This window comes from Gopherus evgoodei, chromosome 3 (genome assembly GCF_007399415.2).
Source record: "Gopherus evgoodei ecotype Sinaloan lineage chromosome 3, rGopEvg1_v1.p, whole genome shotgun sequence".
Lineage (NCBI taxonomy): Eukaryota > Metazoa > Chordata > Testudines > Testudinidae > Gopherus > Gopherus evgoodei.
The window spans coordinates 192,643,863-192,663,775 of record NC_044324.1 but is presented as its reverse complement, the minus strand read 5'-3'; the positions used below and the strand labels follow the sequence as shown (position 1 = coordinate 192,663,775).

At 42.0% G+C, this 19,913-nt stretch overlaps 1 long non-coding RNA gene across 1 annotated transcript; it reads right to left on the bottom strand.

The window, feature by feature from the left end:
- Positions 1-224: 224 nt before the first annotated feature.
- Positions 225-19,517, bottom strand: LOC115647592. The gene is made up of 3 exons (XR_003999360.1): positions 19,506-19,517; positions 17,197-17,199; positions 225-337 (listed from the first exon to the last, which is right to left on the bottom strand). It is a non-coding gene; the product is annotated as an uncharacterized LOC115647592 (long non-coding RNA).
- Between the last annotated feature and the right edge of the window lie 396 nt (positions 19,518-19,913).

Genomic DNA, 19,913 nt, shown 5'->3' with positions numbered 1-19,913 from the left:
CCAGACGTGGCCTCACCAGTGCCAAATAGAGGGAAATAATCACTTCCCTCAATCTGCTGGCAATGCTCCTACTAATGCACCCAATATGCCATTAGCCTTCTTGGCAACAAGGGCACAATGCTGACTCATATCCAGCTTCTCATCCACTGTAATCCCCAGGTCCTTCTCTGCAGAACTGCTGCTTAGCCAGTCAATCCCCAACCTCTAGTGGTGCATGTGATTCTTCCGTCCTAAGTGCAGGACTCTGCACTTGTTCTTGTTGAACCTCATCAGATTTTTTTTTGGCCCAATCGTCCAATTTGTGTAGGTCATTATGGACCCTATCCCTACCCTCCAGCTTAACTACCTCTCCACACAGCTTACTGTCACCTGTGAACTCGCTGAGGGTGCAATCCATACCATCAACCAGATCATTAATAAAGATGTTGAACAAAACAGGCCACAGGACCAACCCCTGGGGCACTCTGCTTGATACCTGCTGCCAACTACACATTGAGCCATTGATCATTACCCATTGACCCCTACAGTCTAGCCAGCTTTCTATCCACCTTGTAGACCATTCATCCAATCCATACTTTAACTTCCTGGCAAGAATACTGTGGGAGACCTTATCAAAAGATTTGCTAAAGTCAAGATATATCATGTCCTCTGCTTTCCCCATATCCATAGACCCAGTTATCTCATCATAGAAGGCAATCAGGTTAGTCAGGTGACTTTCCCTTGGTGAATCAATGTTAGCTGTTCCTGGATCACCTTCCCCTCCTCCAATTGCTTCAAAATGGATGCCTTGATGATCTGCTCCATGATTTTTCCAGGGGGTGAGGTGAGACTGACAGGTCTGTAGTCCCCCGGGTTCTCCTTCTTCCCTTTTTAAAAGATAGGCACTATATTTGCCTTTTTTCAATTGTCCAAGACGTCCCTCGATTGCCACGAGTTTTCAAAGATAATGTCCAATGGCTCTGCAATTACATCAGCCATTTCCCTCAGCACCCTTGGATACATTAGATCTGGACCCATAGACTTGTGCACATCCAGCTTTTCTAAATAGTCCTTAACCTGTTCTTTCACCACTGAGGGCTGCTCACCTTCTCCCCATATTGTATTCCCCAGGACAGCAGTTTGGGAGCTGACCTTGTCTGTGAAGACCAAGGCAAAAAAAGCATTGAGTATTTCAGCCTTTTCCACATCATCTGTCACTAGGTTGCCTCCCGCATTCAGTAAAGGTCCCACACTTTCCCTGACCTTCTTGTTGCTAACGTACCCGTAGAAGCCCTTCTTGTTACCCTTCACATCCCTTGCTAGCTGCAACTCCAGATGCATTTTGGCCTTCCTGATTACACCCCTGCATGCTCGAGCAATATTTTTATACTCCTGTCTAGTCATCTGTCCAAGTTTCCACTTCTTGTTAGTTTCTTTTTTGTGTTTAAGCTCATCGAAGATTTCTCTGTTAAGCCAAGCTGGTCACCTGCCATATTTGCTATTCTTTCTGCACATCGGGATGGTTTATTCTTGTTCCCTTAATAAGGCTTCTTTAAAATATAGCCAGCTTTCCTGGACTGCTTTCCCCCTCATCTTAGCCTCCTAGGGGATCCTACCCATCAGTTCCCTAAAGGAGTCAAACTCTGCTTTTCTGAAGTCCAGGGTCCATATTTTGCTACTCTCCTGTCTTCCTTTTGTGAGGATCCTGAGCTCAACCATCTCATAGTCACTGATGCCCAGGTTGCCACCTACTTTTACTTCCCCTACCAATTCTTCCCTGTTTGTAAGCAGCAAGTCAAGAGAATAACAGCCCTTATTTGGTCCCTCCAGCAATTGCACCAGGAAGTTGTCTCCAACACTCTAAAAAAACTTCCTGGATTGTCTGTGCACTGCTGTATTCCTCTCCCAGCAGATGTCAGGGTCATTGATGTCCCCCATTAGAACCAGAGCCTGTGTTCTGGAAACTTCAGGCTAAATTGCTCACAGTTGAATCCTGTCATGGGAGTTACATCATACTATTCTCATATTAAAGTCAGCCCAGTTATTGGCCATTATAGTGCTGGATAGAGGATATGGACTTGGATGGCAAAACTAGGAAAAGGACAGAACTGGTAGCAAAGGTGGGATTCCCTATTTCAGGTATTAGAACACTGGGCACACAAACAATGTGTTATAGGGGAATTCTGGTACTCAGAAACTACAATCATTTGCAAATATTGGAGATAAGTTAGACAGACAAACCAATCAAAAGAGGTTAATTATTGCAGTCTTGGGTCTGTGGTGAGTAAAGATATGTGAGGAATTCATTTTTCAGGTTGCTGGTAATTAAAAAAAATAAAAAATAAGGCTTGCTTCCTCCCCTCCAGCCCCCCCACAAAAAATATTTTTTTCAGCAAATCAAAAAGTCAAAAGAATTGTTTTGGATCAAATGAAACTTTTTGACTGACCTCAAACCAAATTTTTAATTTTTTATTTTAAGTATGTAATCATTATTCTGACTTTTGGGAACACTGTTCCCAACCCACCCACCCACCTCTGAATTTAAGACAGGAGGAGAAAGTGTTTCTGCCCAGCTATAGCAAAGGCATAGCCCCAAGGGGTTATACTTTGAATAGATGATTGTTGAGTGCTGATCATGCACTATTGTCTCTGGCGTGGCAGAAACATGACACAATCTCCTAACTCATGGAAGATCTACATACATACAGGCTTTCCATGACACAGTAATTTCATGATACAATTTCATAAAATCATTCATAATTCAGAAGTGGTATAGACAGAACCCCCAAAGCATCAAAAGATATGTATGTTTTTTATTTGTGTAAAATGTTTCAAATCCTGTTTGTTTTGACATCACTGAGGATCTGAGTCTGTGTCTATCTATGGGAAAAGGGGGTGGTAAATTCATTGAACCCATTTTTAGGAAGCTGTGAAAGGTTTGTGATCTTTCTGAAAGGTTTATAAAACCCACAGGGAAGTTAGGTCATGATGAGGGCCGAATTAGGGCTCTGATCTCACACACAGATTTCATATCAGTGCAACTCCATCAACATCCATTGAGTTATCCTGATTTACCAGTGGTGAAATTAGAGTGAAGACTTCTAAACTTTTATTTTGAAAGCCTTATTTTGCTAGCCTTTTTTCCTCTAAAAGACAACCTTCAAAATGCAAGTCAGTCTCTATGATTGTTTGCCACAGTGATAGCAGTTTAAAAGAGATTATGAAAAACCCCTAATATTCCCAACACCCTTCTCAGCTCTCCAGACACCAGCAGCCAAAACTTTTAACTTAATTTCCTGCTCCTAGTCCTCCAAAGCAGAGGAAGTGAAACCCCATAATCCTTAGCATAGCAGCTAAAGAGCCAAGGTTGTGTTCCTGGCACTGCTCAGTAGAATGATTTATAATCCCTGCATGAGTTGAGAGGGAACCAGCTGGGGAGTCTGTAGGATTTGGGGTGCTCTCTGTCCTTTCTGCAGTGTCGCAGAATGGGCAGTGGAATCCAAAATCCTTCCCAGCACTCTCAGCATCCTATGAGGCCAGGAATAGCCAAATTCTTCTCACGCTGTCATGTTTCTGAGGGCACAACCACAGCTACACCATCCCTATCCGTTATACTGTTTGCCAGAAAAGCTGTCTTGTTGTATTTCTGTAACTTTCTTTTTAAAAAATGAGGATAGGTTGTTGCCCTATTGCTCAGCCCCCGCCCTAGAGGAACAGTCAGCTGCTTTTCATCTGGTCATTACTCTTCGACCTGTCACTCCCAAGTGAGTTAAAACTTCCACCAGCAGAGCTCTCAGGGTCACAAATCTTTCCACCACCTCATGATACAGTCCCCAGGGAAGATATGAGGCCAGAGATAGGCACTCAAATAAAATAAGAATGGGAAAACTTTGCACCTTCAATGCTAGGATTATAATGCATTAAGCCTCACAACCTGCCTACGAATAATGGGGGTGCAACTAACCTTCCTTCTACCCACCCACATTCTCATAGATGTGAGATGAGGCAGAGAGCAGATTTTACTTCACAGCCTTCTGAAGTGTTTGATATGGGATATATAGACATCTTGTACAGCCCAAAGACTGACTAGGGGGCCCTCATTGTAGGGAGGAGTGATATGCCAGCTCTGCCCACAATGAAAATAACAAAGGCAAATCTGGTTGATCCATGAAACTATAAACAAATCCACCTGACTATTACTTGAACTGATCAGCACATTCCTAGATTTGGGGCAGGTTCTGAGTTCAGTGGAAATATTTCACACAGCTTTCATACGGACAAGGTACTTCCATCCCCCTGCTGGAGTTTACTCCTCTGTTTTGGATAATGTCAGCCAAGGCTTTCATAATACTTTGGGAGAAAAAAACATTTAGCCACAGCAATGAATCTAATCATACTATGTGGGCCATGTAATAAAAAAAAAACTGAGCAGAGGGAAGAGACCTCCAAAAACTTGAGTGCACTCTCTCCAAAAGCTACTCTGTTCGCATACTTCATTGCTGTAAACAAAAGATTCTGAACTGGGGGTCTGCAAGCCCTTTAAGGGGGGCCACATGGCCCTGCCACTGAAACCCAGTGCTCCAAGCCTTGGTGCCCCCCTCCCCGATGGAACTGAACCCTTAAACCCTCACCGCCCGTTGCAGCCGGGACCAGCACGGGGCTCAAACTCCAATGCAGGCAGATATCTTGAGCCGTTGGGCAGAGTTGAGGAGGCATGAGGGTGTTGCCCCTCCAAACTGCAGTGCCTTACCCAGAGTGAGGCAGTCCTAGGGGTAGGTCCAGCCCCCCACCTCCTTCTCTCCCCCAACCCCCTTCAGGCCCTGCTCTCTGGCCAGGTCCTAGGCAAGAAGCTGGAGCCAGGGATTGTGGGGCAGCTGCTCCTCTGGGAGGTGGTGCCGTAGAGTGGGGAGCTGTGGTATTCCCCCATCTGCTGCTGGTGCCCAGGGTTAGAGCTGCTCCTCATCTCCCAGCCCCCTTGACTGCTTACGCAGCTGGTCAGAGCTGCCCGGATGGCTCCAGGGCTGGCAGAGCCCTTGTGGAGAAGCTACCAGCACACAACCCCAGACAGGTGAGTGGCCTGCTGAGGTGAGTCGGGGTTGAAGTGGTGCTCCCTCCCTGAACCCTGCTGTGCAGAGCTGGCCAGAGCCATGCCAGCCCTTGTCCCCTCAAAAATAGAAGTAAAACTATGCTATGCCCAAGGGTTCTCACCCTTGTCCAGGACCCCCCAATGTCCCTTGCCCCTGGAGTTTTTATAGCATATTGAGGGGGGCTCAGAAATAAAGAGATTGAGAACCCGTGCTGTAAACTGTGCACAGCAGAATAGGATTTGGTGGCAACTGAGTTCTCTTCTCAAAGTGTACATGTGATGGGGTATACTTGCCCCACACTGGACAAAAAAGTGTTAACCACACCTCTGGGCAGAGGACGCCATCCCCTCCAATCTTGCTGGGCATGCTCCAGCTGTAGTATAAAAGGGCACAGTTCAGCTCAATCTGGGTTGAACACTGAGGAGGGAGGATGCATCTTGCAGGCTCCAGCCAGGAAGCTGCTGAAGACCCAGACCACAGAAGCCAGAGGCATTGAGACCCAGGCAGATACCCAGGTACCTGTGGATGCTCCACGGAGGTTTCAGCTACCGAGAGCTGCACAGGTGAAGGAATTCAGAGACCCAGAGGATGTCCAGATCACTGCTTCAGAAGACAGGGTTGAAAGCAGCCTAGGGGGCTAGCCATTGTTCCGACTGGTGTCAGCATGTTTTGGTTGTATCCTTGCTGACTCGGTGGCATGCACACACACAACTGCTAAGGCCTAGCTGGGATCCGGTGGAGTAGGGTGGGCTTGCCCCAGCTACTACCTATTCCCAGGTGCCATCTCACTTCCCCAACTGGCCACTAAGCCATACTGCTCTGTGGAGAAAGGCAGCCTTATTGACTCTGGCCATTGGTCCCCACAGCCCTGAGGAAGAGGGCCTATACACTGATTTCAGCCACCAGGCCTCATAGCCCTACTTAGAACAGTGACAGCATAGATTTCAATCAGTAGGACCCACTGCCCCGAGGCTGAGGATAGACCAGCGAACTTTACATGGGACTACCACACTCTTACCATGCCCCAAAAGGAGGATGGGGTGTACTTACAACATGTGGCAGAGAACGCAGGCAGCAACAGCGACATGTTGAAAGACCTGACCAGTGTAAACTTGATGGGGGCAATAACTCCCTTCTCCTGCTTGTCAGTCACACCAATCCTGGATGGAAACAGACAAGATCCTGAAGTGACTGCTGAAGAGCCAGCAGCAGCAGACAACACAACAACAACAGCAGACACATCTATTACAGCAGATCACAGCCCACAAAGAATAGATGATGTGACAGTTGGCACACAACAAGGATGTTTGGTCCAGTAGTTGGTAACCCTGATGCGACCGACAAAGTCATCTTCCCCCTACCACAAATAGGGTAGAAAGTGATGAAGATCCAATGTTCAGTGATTATAATATCAGATTTAAAATAATCATGAGGGCATATCCAGAGCAGTAGTAATAGAACGCTGAAAAACTAGACACATTGAGCAACTACTCAAGTAATAGTTTGAAAAACGGCATATTTCAGACACTGAAGTAACTCCTAAACATTAAATAGAAGATAGCAAAAGACAATGGCCCTGATCCTCAGCTGGTATAAAGCATGTAGCTCCACTGAAGGAGGATCTGTCCCAATGCATTGAGGTACACATTTAGTCCCTGATCTCACAAATACTTTCACACCTGTCTACTCATGTGCAGGAAGCAATACTTTGAGACTGATTCTGGGAGCACCCATCCCGCACATCCTGGGATATTATTTCACAAGACAACATTTGATTTTCAAGAGAGTTTTCCCACCTTTAGCATGTTCTAAGGAGCATTGGTTTTACCATACCTGCCCTTTGCTTTGCTAAAAATAAGGACAGCTGAGGGAAGGAGGTACATAAAAGTTGTAGCATCACTTTCAGAGCAAGTAGTGTATACAATCACTGGTCACCATCCCCTACACACATACACATAAACACCATTTTAAGCACTGACGCACAGTGTTCTCCTACAGACTAACTATAGGGCACCATTGTGAATGGTCTAAAATAACTTAAGCGCCTCCACTGTTTTGGTCTAGTGGGTTTCAGTGACAGGTTTATTTTGACAGATCTGCTACAGTCTTACTGTGTAATCCTTAGTATGTCACTTATTCTATAGAGCAGGACAGGACTTTAATGAATCTGTGCCTCATCTTCCTTATCTGCAAAACAGGAATAACACCCAGCTTTTAAAAAGCATTATCTCTATGGATGAAGAATGCTATATAAATACTAAATATTATTATCGCTAGCAATTTCCTATTTATTCTAATTGATTGTATTTGATATCTTTACTTAGGTGTGCTATAAACATCTACCAGCCTGTCTTTAAATTATCTTTTCTTTACTCTTTTATTAATATGTCACCTAGATTTTTAGGCCAATCAATAAGTTTGTCAGCAGCTGGTCTTACTTTCCAGATTAATGCAAGTTAATATTTCTATCACTGGTCCTGAGGAAAAAAAAACACCATTTCTAATTTGCTTACAGTTGTCCATCAACTGAAACCATTCTTGGTAAGGTTTTGTGTGCCATGCTCAGTAATGAAACTACTCTTTTGTGTGCCAGCCACTGCCACTTCTTTTGTACCTTGTCCCTTAAAGAATTTTCAATATATAGTTTGGGAGCTACAGCAACCTGTTCTCACACTGGCACTTGAATGATGCCTTTATCGGATTATTAAGTATTTCATCCTCTGATGTTCAGGAAACACAATATGTAGCTTGCTTCTAATGAGATCCCCTTTTAGATGTATTTTACTCCTGTCTGAACTTCTGCTGACTCATGTTTCTTTATGAGAGATGGCAAGTGCAGCTTCTTTATCAACACTGCGTTGATCCCACATCTCTATCTTCCCTCTCTAATTATTTTAAGTAAACCCATAACTGCCATTGATCCTACAGCTCTGGTCTCCCTTGTTCATTCTTTCAGTACATATGATATCTGTCTTTCCTGACTCTAAAGACATATCATTTTGCAACAAGCTATGTTTCCTGTGACAAGTTCCTCCTCTGCCTTTGTGGGTCCTGTGCTTATTGGCAGATTTGCTCCCCTCACTGGTTCATGGCAGCCCTCAGTTTGGCCACTTTTGCCAGTGGCTCAGACCTGCAATTCACTCAGTTAACCTCATCACTGGCCAGCACGGGGAAAAGTAGGAAAACAATCTCTGCTGACCCACCTAGTGGGTTGGGGGACAGGCTAGAGACCTTTCCCTCTGGTGGGACCCACAGTCCAGGTCACCTCCTCTTATATCCAATAGGGAGTTAGGGGAATGGGGGGAACCCGGGCCCACCCTCTACTCTGGGTTTCAGCCCAGGGTCCTGTGGATTGCAGTCTACAGTGTCTCCTGTAACACCTGGACTACTACCCCATGGCCTCCTCCCCACACCTTCTCTATCCTCACCACAGGACCTTCCTCCTGATGTCTGATAATGCTTGTACTTCATAGCCCTCCAACAGTACGCCTTATCACTTTCTCAGCTTCTTGCGCACCTCTTGCTCACAGCTCCTTGCACGCATCTCACTAACTGAAGTGAGGTCCTTTTTAAACCAAGTGCCCTGATTAGCCTGCTTGTCCTAATTGATTCTAGCAATGTCTTAATTGACTCCAAGTGTCCTAATTAGCCTGCTTGCCATAATTGGTTCCAGCAACTATTTGATTGTTCTGGAACTGCCCATTATCATACTCAGGGAAAAGGGACCTGCTTAATTTGGGACTAATATATCTACCTTCTATCACTCTCCCATAGCCATCTGGTCTGACCCTGTCACATTCCATAATATCTACTTTACCATAGTTTTCAACAGCTTGACATGATCTATGTTCATATATGCAAGTTTCAGTTTCTCACCATTAGGTAACAGCCCTACAATGCTATTTATTTGGGGGCATGATTTATCTTCTATTTATTTAGTGTTTTCCCTTATCTTTGACATACAGTTTCTTATGTCTGTTCCCAGCACTAATACAGCTGTGTGAGAATTTCTTCTAGCTCTATATGTTAATGTTAAAATACTGTTGGAACATTAGCTCCTTGTTCAGATTGAATAATCTGAAGTCTAGAAAAGCAAATTCCAGCTGTAAGGAGCTTAGTTCTCAGAAAGGTTCTCCCCATTTATAATAGTTGATGATGGTGCTGCAGCTCTTAGCTGAGTCACAGCTGCTATAGCGTACATATTACAAGCAAATATCAGCTGAGGGACATGAGGATAGGCAGGTGAGGACTGGGTTATTATTATTATTTTTTTTTTAGTGTAGAATATAAACCATCCTCTTGAGCAGTGGTGTGCAACTCAAGCACTGGATGCCATGAAAGCCTTGACTATGACTTCCTGACTGGTTGTGCCTAAGGGACAATTCCTTCCATTCCCCAAATACTCATGGAGGATGCTATTTTGTAAAACACAACGGTGTCCTCCACACAGCTTCACCTTGCATGTGCCATACATGTGATGTTACATTGCATGCAACTATAGAATTGCATGCCTTGATAAAATGTCAGAGCACATCACTGCTCTTGAGATAGTGAATTCTGTCAAGGGACCCACATTTTACTGCCATTATCAGGACACAAGTATGTGTACCATTCACCACTGCTTGGGACAATGGAATTAAAGCTTTGGTATAATCATAATGTTCACTGATTAGATCAGAGTATAAAGGGCATAGTCCTAGGGCAAGCACAAGGCACAAGTATGCCTGCCACACACTTACCCCATGCCTGAACTCTCAGTCCAAGAATTATTGCATTATTGCCTTTTAGCTTTACTTCCTGTGTCATAATTACTCCCATACTCAAGCCTATGCCTGTGGCTTCCATCTGAGGGCTAGCTAGATTCTCACACATACACACACACACACAATCCACCACGGCATGAGTTGCTGCAGTCTGGAATAAGATATGCTGTTCACATCTCCTTTAGGAAGATTCTTGAGGCAGGTGGCAGTCTGGGGAAAGCCACAAAAGCAGCCGTCCTGTCCAGGGTCTGTAGCATGCTGGGGGGAGCAGTGAGCGGTTTGTGCATCTGTGCTGCCTGGGACATATATGCAGGTGCTGGACATGAAACTTCTGGATTCTTTCACACTCACTTCTTGAAAAACTCCATGGAAAATTAACACCTATACAGCTTTCACTGCCCTGTGCACATTATTGTCAGGGAGGGGAGCAGATGGCCCAATGTTTTTTCTTCCTAACTTTCTTATATAGTCTTAGTTATAATCCCTCTGCTTCGTAACACTGTATATTCAGAACAATTACAAGCTTAATTATTAGACAATAAGAAATCATTATGAAATGTACTGGCTCATGTACATCATAGATACATAAGAATGGCCTTACTAGGTCAGACCAAAGGTCCAATCAAGCCCAGTATCCTGTCCTTTGACAGTGGCCAATGGCAGGTGCCCCACAGGGAATGAACAGACAGGTTATCATCAAGTGATCCATCCCTGTCACCCAATCCCAGCTTCTGGCAAACAGAAGCTAGGGACACCATTCCTGCCCATCCTGGCTAATAGCCATTGATGGATCCATCTTCCATTAATCTATATAGCTCCCGTTTGAACCCCGTTATAGTATTGGCCTTCACAACACCCTCTGGGAAGGCGTTCCAGAGGTAGACAGTGCACTGCATGAAAAAAATACTTTCTTGTGTTTATTTTAAACCTGCTGCCTATTATTTTCATTTGGTGACTCCTTGTTCTTGTATTATGAGAAGGAGTTAATACCACTTCCTTATTTACTTTCTCTGTACCACTCATGATTTTATAAACCTCTATCATATCCCCCCTTAGTTGCCTCTTCCAAGCTGAAAAGTCTCAGTCTTATTCATCTCTCCTCATACGGAAGCCGTTCTATACCCCTAATCATTTTTGTTGCCCTTTTCTGAACCTTTCCAGTTCCAATATATCATTTTTGAGATGAGGAAACTACATCTGCATGCAGTATTCACGGTGTGGGCATTCCAGGGATTTATATAGAGGCAATATGATATTTTCTGTCTTATTATCTATCCATTTCTTGATGAGTCCTAACATTCTGTTTGCTTTTTTGACTGACGCTGCACATTGAGTGGATGATTTTAGAGAACTATCCACAATGACTCCAAGATCTCTTTCTTGAGTGGCAACAGCTAATTTAGACCCCATCATTGTATATGTATAGTAAGGATTACATTTTCCTATGTGCATTACTTTGCATTTAGAAACATTAAATTTCATCTGCCATTTTGTTGCCCAGTCATCCAGTTTTGTGAGATCATTTCGTAGCTCTTCACTGCTACCTTGAGTAGTTTTGTATCATCTGCAAATTTTGCCATCTTACTGTTTACCCCTTTTTCCAGATCATTTATGAATATGTTAAATAGGACTGGGCCTGGTACAGATCCCTGGTACAGATCCCTCTCTCCATTCTGAAAACTGACCATTTATTCCTACCTTTGTTACCTATCTTTTAACCAGTTACCAATCCATGAGAGATCCTTCCCTCTTATCCCATGACTGCTTATTTTGCTTAAGAGCCTTTCTGAGGGACCTTGTCAAAGGCTTTCTGAAAATCTATATACACTATATCCACTGGATCTCCTTTGTCTGCATGCTTGTTGACCCCCTCAAAGAATTCTAGTAGATTGGTGAGGCATGATTTCCCTTTACAAAAACCATGTTGACTTGAGACTTCTCGAGAGTTCACTTTGTGATACATTTTGATCTAATAAGTTCTTCCAGCTCCTGTCTGGATAGTGCTGGAAAATCACATGAGTGAAAGAGGATGTAGATCCTTCATATATTATTCCTAGGTATTACCTACAGCAATTTTTCCAATGGGCCTGTTACTGAAGAGGGGTACATTGGCCCTTAATATGGCTAGTCTTGGAAAAACTGAAAATAAGAGACTCACTGGATTCCTCAGTGTAAGGGGCATTCACAGGTACAAATTGTTTCATGACTTCCTCATCTATGAACCACTAACACTTACTATTGCTTACATTTGTTTTCAGGTGGAAAATGCCTTTCATTCTAGACATTTTATGCAGACCACTGTTCAATTTCATTTCCAAATGTGGAGCTTTCAAGGCTTTCCTGTTTCTTTCTACCATTTTCTGAAGTCATTTTCACCTTCTTTTCCTCCAGTGTCCTCTGCACCAATTTCCAATACTCCCTCATTCAGTGTCTAAATGGCTTGCAGGATCACCAGCCTTTTCCAAAGCAAACATCTGCCTTTCCACAGCTCTCACCACTGCGCTCCCACTGATCTTCACACAAGGATTACGTTGTTCATTTTGTAGTCTTTATGCCACCATTTAAGACAGCTGAAAATTACCATTCTCATTTTAATGCCATTGAAGGGTTTGTACGTGCAAGTTTTAATCCATTTAAAATAAAGGGCTGTCTTAAACAGTGCCTCAGGGGGATGGGTTTTGACCTTTTTGTGCACCACACATTTATTGTAATAACTGACAGAGAAAAATGTTTGTTGGTAATACTGTTTAATCCACACTGAAAAAAAGAAAATTGAAGCCTACTGCTAGCAATATTAGTTAATGATCAATAGCGACAGGTGACTATAAATGCCGAAATGGAGATCGTCTCATATTCTCTCTCTCCTTCTGTGATACAGATCATAGCTACACGTCAGGAAAATGAATGTGTTCTCACTCCCACTCTGAGCAAGTTACTGCAGAAACATGAAATTGAAAAAAGAAAAAGAGAGGGGCCAAGAAAATTTACAATAAAAAACATGTCCATAGCTGCAATGCTGCTGGACCAAAACACCTAACCCATTAAAAAAGATAGACTAGCTAGAGACATCGGCAAGATCCACAGAGTGAGAGAAAAGCCATCAGTCCCCACCACAACATTCCTATACTGCAGAGTGGCTGAACAGTCAGGAGACTCAATGTCCAAAGGCAGCTCCCTCAGAGATGCCAAGGATTGTCTCTCCTGAAGAGTGAGATTTACAGATTCAAGGCCAAAAGAGTGAGACTTTCCAGGTGGAGTGTTAAGTCACTGCTTAAGACAGGGATTCTCATCTTTGGTCCTTGGCGTCATCCAATAGTCCAGCTTTTTAATCCAACCAGCATTTAATAGTTTGTTTTAATAGTTTTATTTTACACTGTGTAATATTACATATGAAACACTTAAATGTCCTAATTCATACTAAAGTCTAGGGCACATGAGAATTCTATATGCAATGCAAAACAGTGGATTTCAAACAAAATAATTATTTGCTGGTTGGAACAAAAACCTGAATGGAGATCTCTGAGGACTAGAGTTAACAACCAGTGTTTTAGGCACAGTCAGTGGACAGAAGAGATATATTAAAAAATAAACTGTTTTTATATAAACCTAACGAAAAGAAAACTGTTTTATCAATACAACAATATGTTTGTTTTGCATATCACATTATCTTAGTGATCTCCTATTTGGAAAACACTTCACAGCACAAATAGTATTTGGTTTGTATATTATTACTCATATTACATTTACAGCAAACTAAAATAATCAGATTCCAAAATAAATAAATGCAAAATAAATTAAAAGTAAATAATTAAAATAAAACATAACCAAACAATCCATTAAATGAATGTAAAAATAAAGTAATTACATTGAATTTAATTAATATGAAACTAACAAACCATAAGGATTCAGTTTCCACATTTATTTTAATATATAATTTGGTTTTATATTTTATTCATGTGCTTTGTTATATTACAATGTAGCCCCTTTTACTGCTTTTATAACTCCTTTAGGTGGCTCAAACTTGAACCATGTCTCAGGATTTTCCAGCTTCACTTGGATAATAGAGGATAGTGCCCCATCTTGTCCAAGGTTTGGTTTGCATGGGTGTCAGTCTTTCAAACAATATTGAACACTTTCCTTTCTCCTGAATTTGAGTGGAGTAAAACTAAGACAAGCCTGGCAACCCTGGCCAATAATGGGAACTTGAAAAGATCACTAGGGCTTTTGACATTGCTAAAATGTGCCCACACAGTGTCCGTCCATTATTGCATGGTAGTGTTATCTGTATCAGTTTGTAGTGGTGCCTCATCCCAGATATACTGAGGGATAGCTGATTCCTGCATCAACTGGTAATCAACAAGCTCATCTTGCAGCTTCTGTATTTCAGGTGGCGAGAGATTGAACATGTACTGGTATTGGCCAATGAAGTGCTCAACTTGTGCAAAAGTGCAGATTTTCCTGATCTCAGAGTTCGCAAATGCTGCCATCTTTAACATTTCATCATTCAAAGGTAGATACTCACATGCATACTTGGCTACTCTAATATAGAATGCACTGGCTGCACAAAAGAACTTCCATTTTGCAAGAGATCTAATATCCCCTTGCTCTTCCAACTTCCGTACAACCTGTTTTGTGACCAAACATACAAACACTGTTTGTTGTATCTTTCAGCATCTGAGTAAAAATATTTTAAATCTTTACATATTTACTCAAAACTAGTGAGATGAGCTTAGAAATATGCATGTCAGTGAGATAGCATGCCAATGAGCAAGTCTCACACCCAAAGTGTGAGACTTTACATGTTTGCTGCCTACACAAATCATGCATCCAAATCCTGGATCACAGGGAGAAGTTCGCTCATGCTCAAGGTGCACCATCAAAGCCGCATTTTACTTATTTGTGTGAGTGTGAAGTGATGCATAGACTTTTGGCTGGCCGTGCAGTTCTGGGTGCTAACTTAGTCTAGATTAAGTATATAATATATGCAAAGAATGGTGTATCATTCCAACAGTCAAACTACATTGTAAAATAGATTATGAATTTATTATTGGGTGTTGCGACTTCTCATCTCCTCTAGAACTTTAAACTATAGACAGATTTCTTATTTTGTGTATTAAACTAATGATCACTAATTTATATAGCATTAGCGAGATGTCACATTTACTTCAGTAAGGTCTCATTAATTCAGAGTAATTAATATGGAACTTAAGATAAAATGTTAAGTAGCTTCATGCAATGAAATTGATTTCAAAGTTTCCTAGAATGACTACATGTTTGCCCTCACTTTGAGCACACATTGAACATACAAAGATCCCACTCCTGCAAACTCTTACTCATGAAGGCATTAACTTTCAGCATGGGACTACTCACATGCTTACAGTTAAACATGTCTGTAACTGTTTAAGAATCAAGGCCAAAGACTGCAATATAAATCAGGGCTGAAATGAGAAATTTATAGGTTTTGCTTTGTAAAATTTTTCAGATAGAGGATTTAAACTGTAAACAGCATATCAAAAATCAAAGTGGCAATCCAAATGCTCTGCATTGTTTTCCTATTAAAGAAACAATTGCAAGTTCGTAAAAAAAGAACCCAGCCAAACAGCAAAATAAAAAATACGTGCAAAAATAAAAATTAATTAATTGACTGGGATTATAACATGGACCAATTAAAGAAAAATATTAGGAATCTCTGTACAGTCAGATTATGATAGACATATAAAAGTATGATAAGAAAAATGAATAAACTCAGCTATATGTATATTTGCCTAAATATGTAACAGACCATCTTTAAAAAAAAAACAACAAAATTTGAACTCACTTTTGCGCACACAGCTTGATCCTACTTTCCTGAGACACAGAAATGTGATGTAAATTAATAGCAATGTGGGTGCAGCGGGAATAGAGGATCATACCCAAAATCAAATGATGATCCCTTTGCATACAAGAGGCCACAATGCCCAATGCCTTAGTAAGAGCCCAAGAAGGAGAACAAGTCTGCAAGAATCCCTTATGTAGTTCCACTGGAGGGGCTGGATCTTGTCTCCATGTACCATAATCTGAGATCATGGGAAGACCTGAGCCATCTATATGGAGGCTTTGTGCTTCCACACCAGTTCTGTGACTGAAGAAGTTCTAGCTCTGGTACCTGACAGCATCTGTGATGTGACCATGCTATCAGGGCCTATCCTGGCCACGACTGTCAAGGCACACCCTTTAAAGACAGAGAGGATTACCACAAAGATGACTCCAGGGAAAAGGTAAAACCACCTCAGGTGTATCATCTTTGCTTTGTAATCTCTATCTCAGCCTAACATCAGTTTCAATGGAAATCTGTACATGGAATATCCTCTCTATTTGCAGATCAGGGGGGCATGATCATCGCCCCTCCAAGATTTATGTAAACAAATCTCGTATGGATAAATTGTTAAGGCTGGGTCTCAGAAGATCTGGGTTCAATTCCTGGTTCTTCCACAGATATCCTGTGTGATGTTGGATACATCACTTTATTTCTTTGTTTCAGTTTCCCACCTGTAAAACACCTTTCAACGACCTTTCACCTAGCTTGTCTATTTAGACTGTAAGCTCTTCACACTGTGTGTCTATACAGCACCTAGAATAGTGGAGACCCAATATCAACATAAATTGGAGAGTCTACTCTTTATGTAGAGTATATAGATCCTTGTCGATTCAAAGAGGGCTGGCCCACAGCATTTTGGCACCAGAGGCGGGGAGTTCAAATGACACTCCCATGCCCTCTCGCTTGAGTCGAAACTTTGAAAGATCTCAATTCTGCCTTCTTCCTGTTCTACTCCTCTCATGGTGCTGCTCTGCTACCTACCCCAATAAAGGAGAACTCACAACTTAAAATGCCTTGTTCACAAATTTTAAGTAACACTTAACTTTCAAATGCTTGAACAGCAAATGTAACTTTTCTCATCTGCATAGTAAACACTGACATTTTTATCTGTTTGAATAATCAAAGTGGTGCTTTCTGTGCCTTCTTGGTTGCAAAGACGTGAATTGCTTCCTGAAGGTCCACAGTCTGGGCCAGCTCATGCTCTGTTGAGATGGTTGCAAGGCCGACCAGCCTCTTCTGTGTCATTGTGGAGTGTAGATATGTTTTTATTAACTTTTATTAACTTCAGCTTGGAGAAGCTGCTTTCTCCTCTGGCAACTGTTACAGGAAGTGTTAGAAGTATGTGCAGAGCAACAAAAACATTTGGAAAGAGGGTGGTGCTCTTATTTGTGCACATATATTCCAGAACAGCCTTTGGAGTTGATCCTGCTGAAATGTATCTTGAAAGGGCTTTCAGTTCATCACCTAAATCACTTGCATCAATATCACGGATGTCATCATGGATCAACACTGTCTCTAGTGCTCTGCATTGCTGGTATAGGTCTTCTTCAGTATAGAGAGGAGTTTTGGAATATCATTCAACATCCAAATATACTTCTGTGTTCCTTGAGCTGCATGAAATGTTCTTCAACTGACTGTATTGCACTATCTAGCACCTGGTTAAAAAATTCAACTTTGAATTGTCGTTTGGGGTCTCTTATGGGATTATCCCGTGCGCCGTAATCAAAATGTCTTCTTCTTCGGTGACTCTTGTATTCTTGAATGGGTTGGAAAATAGCTTCAGTGTGAAGTTTCTCTGCCAACTTCTGTGCATTCTTCAGAACATTTTGAAATCCCTGACCTGACTGGTAAGACTGTAGGTAAGACTTTGCTTTGTCCAGTTGTTCCATGGCTCCAGATATATCAAGGTCAACACCTTGGAGTCTCTTGCTTACAACGTTTATTTCAAACAGTGTGTCATGCCACAACCCTAAGCCACACAGAAATTTGAAGTTACGTATGTTTCTGGTCATTCCATTTCCCTCAGCCACTGCTCTCCCATAAACAGTTCCTGTCATAGCATTATCCTCCATAATGGCAACTATGGCATCATCTATCTTCCCAATTTGGTGTTCGATAGGCTTTATTGCCTCCACTCGACTTTCCCATCAAGTGGCACTCAGTGGTTTCAGTGTTGTCAAAGAGGATGTTCCCAGATGTTTTTTTCAAAATTTGCCATCGATGAGTTGTTGCAGAGAAAAATACATAGATGCTTTGAATTATATTAAAAAATTCAGCAGCCTTACTAGAAGCTGATGCTGCATTACTGACCTCCAAGTTCAATGAACCAGAACTGCATGGGACAAAAAAAGGCTCAAGGGTTTAACTCTAGGATCCGTGTCTGCACTCCTCTGTTCTTTCCTCTCATGTTGGCACCATTATCGTAGCCCTGATCTCATGTCAGCTATTGCAATTCCCGTATCTTCCAGCTTTTTTAAGAAGCACATTTGTCATACCAGCTCCTGTAGTATCATCAATGTCAATAAATTCTAGAAAATGCTCTGACAGTCACCATTGCAGGGACATTTTCACTAGGTTCTGTTGTGACAAAACACACCATTAAAGTCATTTGTTCCGTATGGCTGATGTCAGGTTGGTATGCAGTCCAGAATAACAGAGTAATATCTTGCTGACTTCAGATCTGCCACAATCTTCTGTTTGACTTTTGTTGCCATTAACTCTATGATCTCATTTGAATTGTTTTTCCAAGGTAGTGGTGTGTGTACATTTCTTGGGTAGTGATTCTTCTTAGATGCTCCTGGAATACAGCATCAAACTCAGCCATCAGCTCCACAATTTTAAAGAAGTTTCCATTGTTTGGCACATACAGCTGATGTGAAGTGCCATGCAGTGCTAGGTTTGGGCAGCAAGCATTCTCACATTGGCAATGACCCTTTTCAGAACATTTTGCCAGTAAAAAGAGTCTGATGCAATCTTCTCTTGATGCTGATCATCTGTGGTGGCATTTAACCTTATTCTCATCTCAAGCTCTTTCCACCTATGGAATGCTCTCTCGTGATTTGGTGCCTTCTCACGCTTGCCTTAATTTCTATCTAAAGCATTGGCAACCTCTTACATTTCTCACTCATATCAAAGAGACATGATTTTGTAAGTGTGAAATTTAGTTAATGTAGATTCAAGCAGTAGCACATCTTTATCATTCTATTTTAAAAAAAAAAAATACTTACAGTACTAATGTGATCCAGTAAATTATTCTAAAGAAATGCACAATAAAGTGCTATAGCTTTGGCCGCATAGTGACCACTGCATTTTCCATTATTCTGTCTGCCTTTCTTAAGCACTTATATGGCCACCATCACCATAGTACCTGAGCAGTTCAGGTGTATTTATCCTCAACACCCCTGTGATCTCCACTTTACAGATGGAGATTGTCATGGTATAATTCCCCACTCTGAACCTTAGTGTCCAAAGGATGAGGTACCAGCATGAATTCCTCTAAGCTTAACTACCAGCCTAGAACCTGTAGCGCTGCCACCAACCAGGAATTCCAGTGCCTGGTACACTCTAGTCCCCCCAAAACCTTGTCTGGGGACCCCCAAGACCCAGACCCTCTGGATCTTAACACAAGGAAGGTAAACCCTTTCCCCCACCATTGCCTCTCCCAGCCTTCCCCTCCCTGGGTTACCCTGGAAGATCACTGTGATTCAAACTCCTTGAATCTTAAACAGAGAGGAAAATTCACCTTCCCCCCTCCTTCTCTCTTCCCCTCCCAGACTCTCCCTGAGAGAGAAAGTAATCCTAACACAGAGAGAAATTAACCTTTCTCTCCCCCTTCCCTCCTTTCTCCCCACCAATTCCGTGGTGGGTCCAGACCCATGGGGTCTCACACTAGAATAAAAAAACAATCAGGTTCTTAAACAAGAAAATCTTTTAATTAAAGAAAGAAAAAACAGTAAAAATTATCTTTGTAAATGTAAAATGGAATAGGTACAGGGTCTTTTAGCTATAGACACTGAGAATACCCTCCCAGCCTAAGTATACTAGTACAAATTAAAATCCTTTCAGCAAAATACAAATTTGAACTCCTTCCAGCCAAATACACATTTGAACTCCTCCCAGCCAAATACACATTTGCAAATAAAGAAAACAAACATAAGTCTAACTCGCCTTATCATCTAATACTTACTATTTTGAATCTATAAGAACCTGTATCAGGGAGATCGGAGA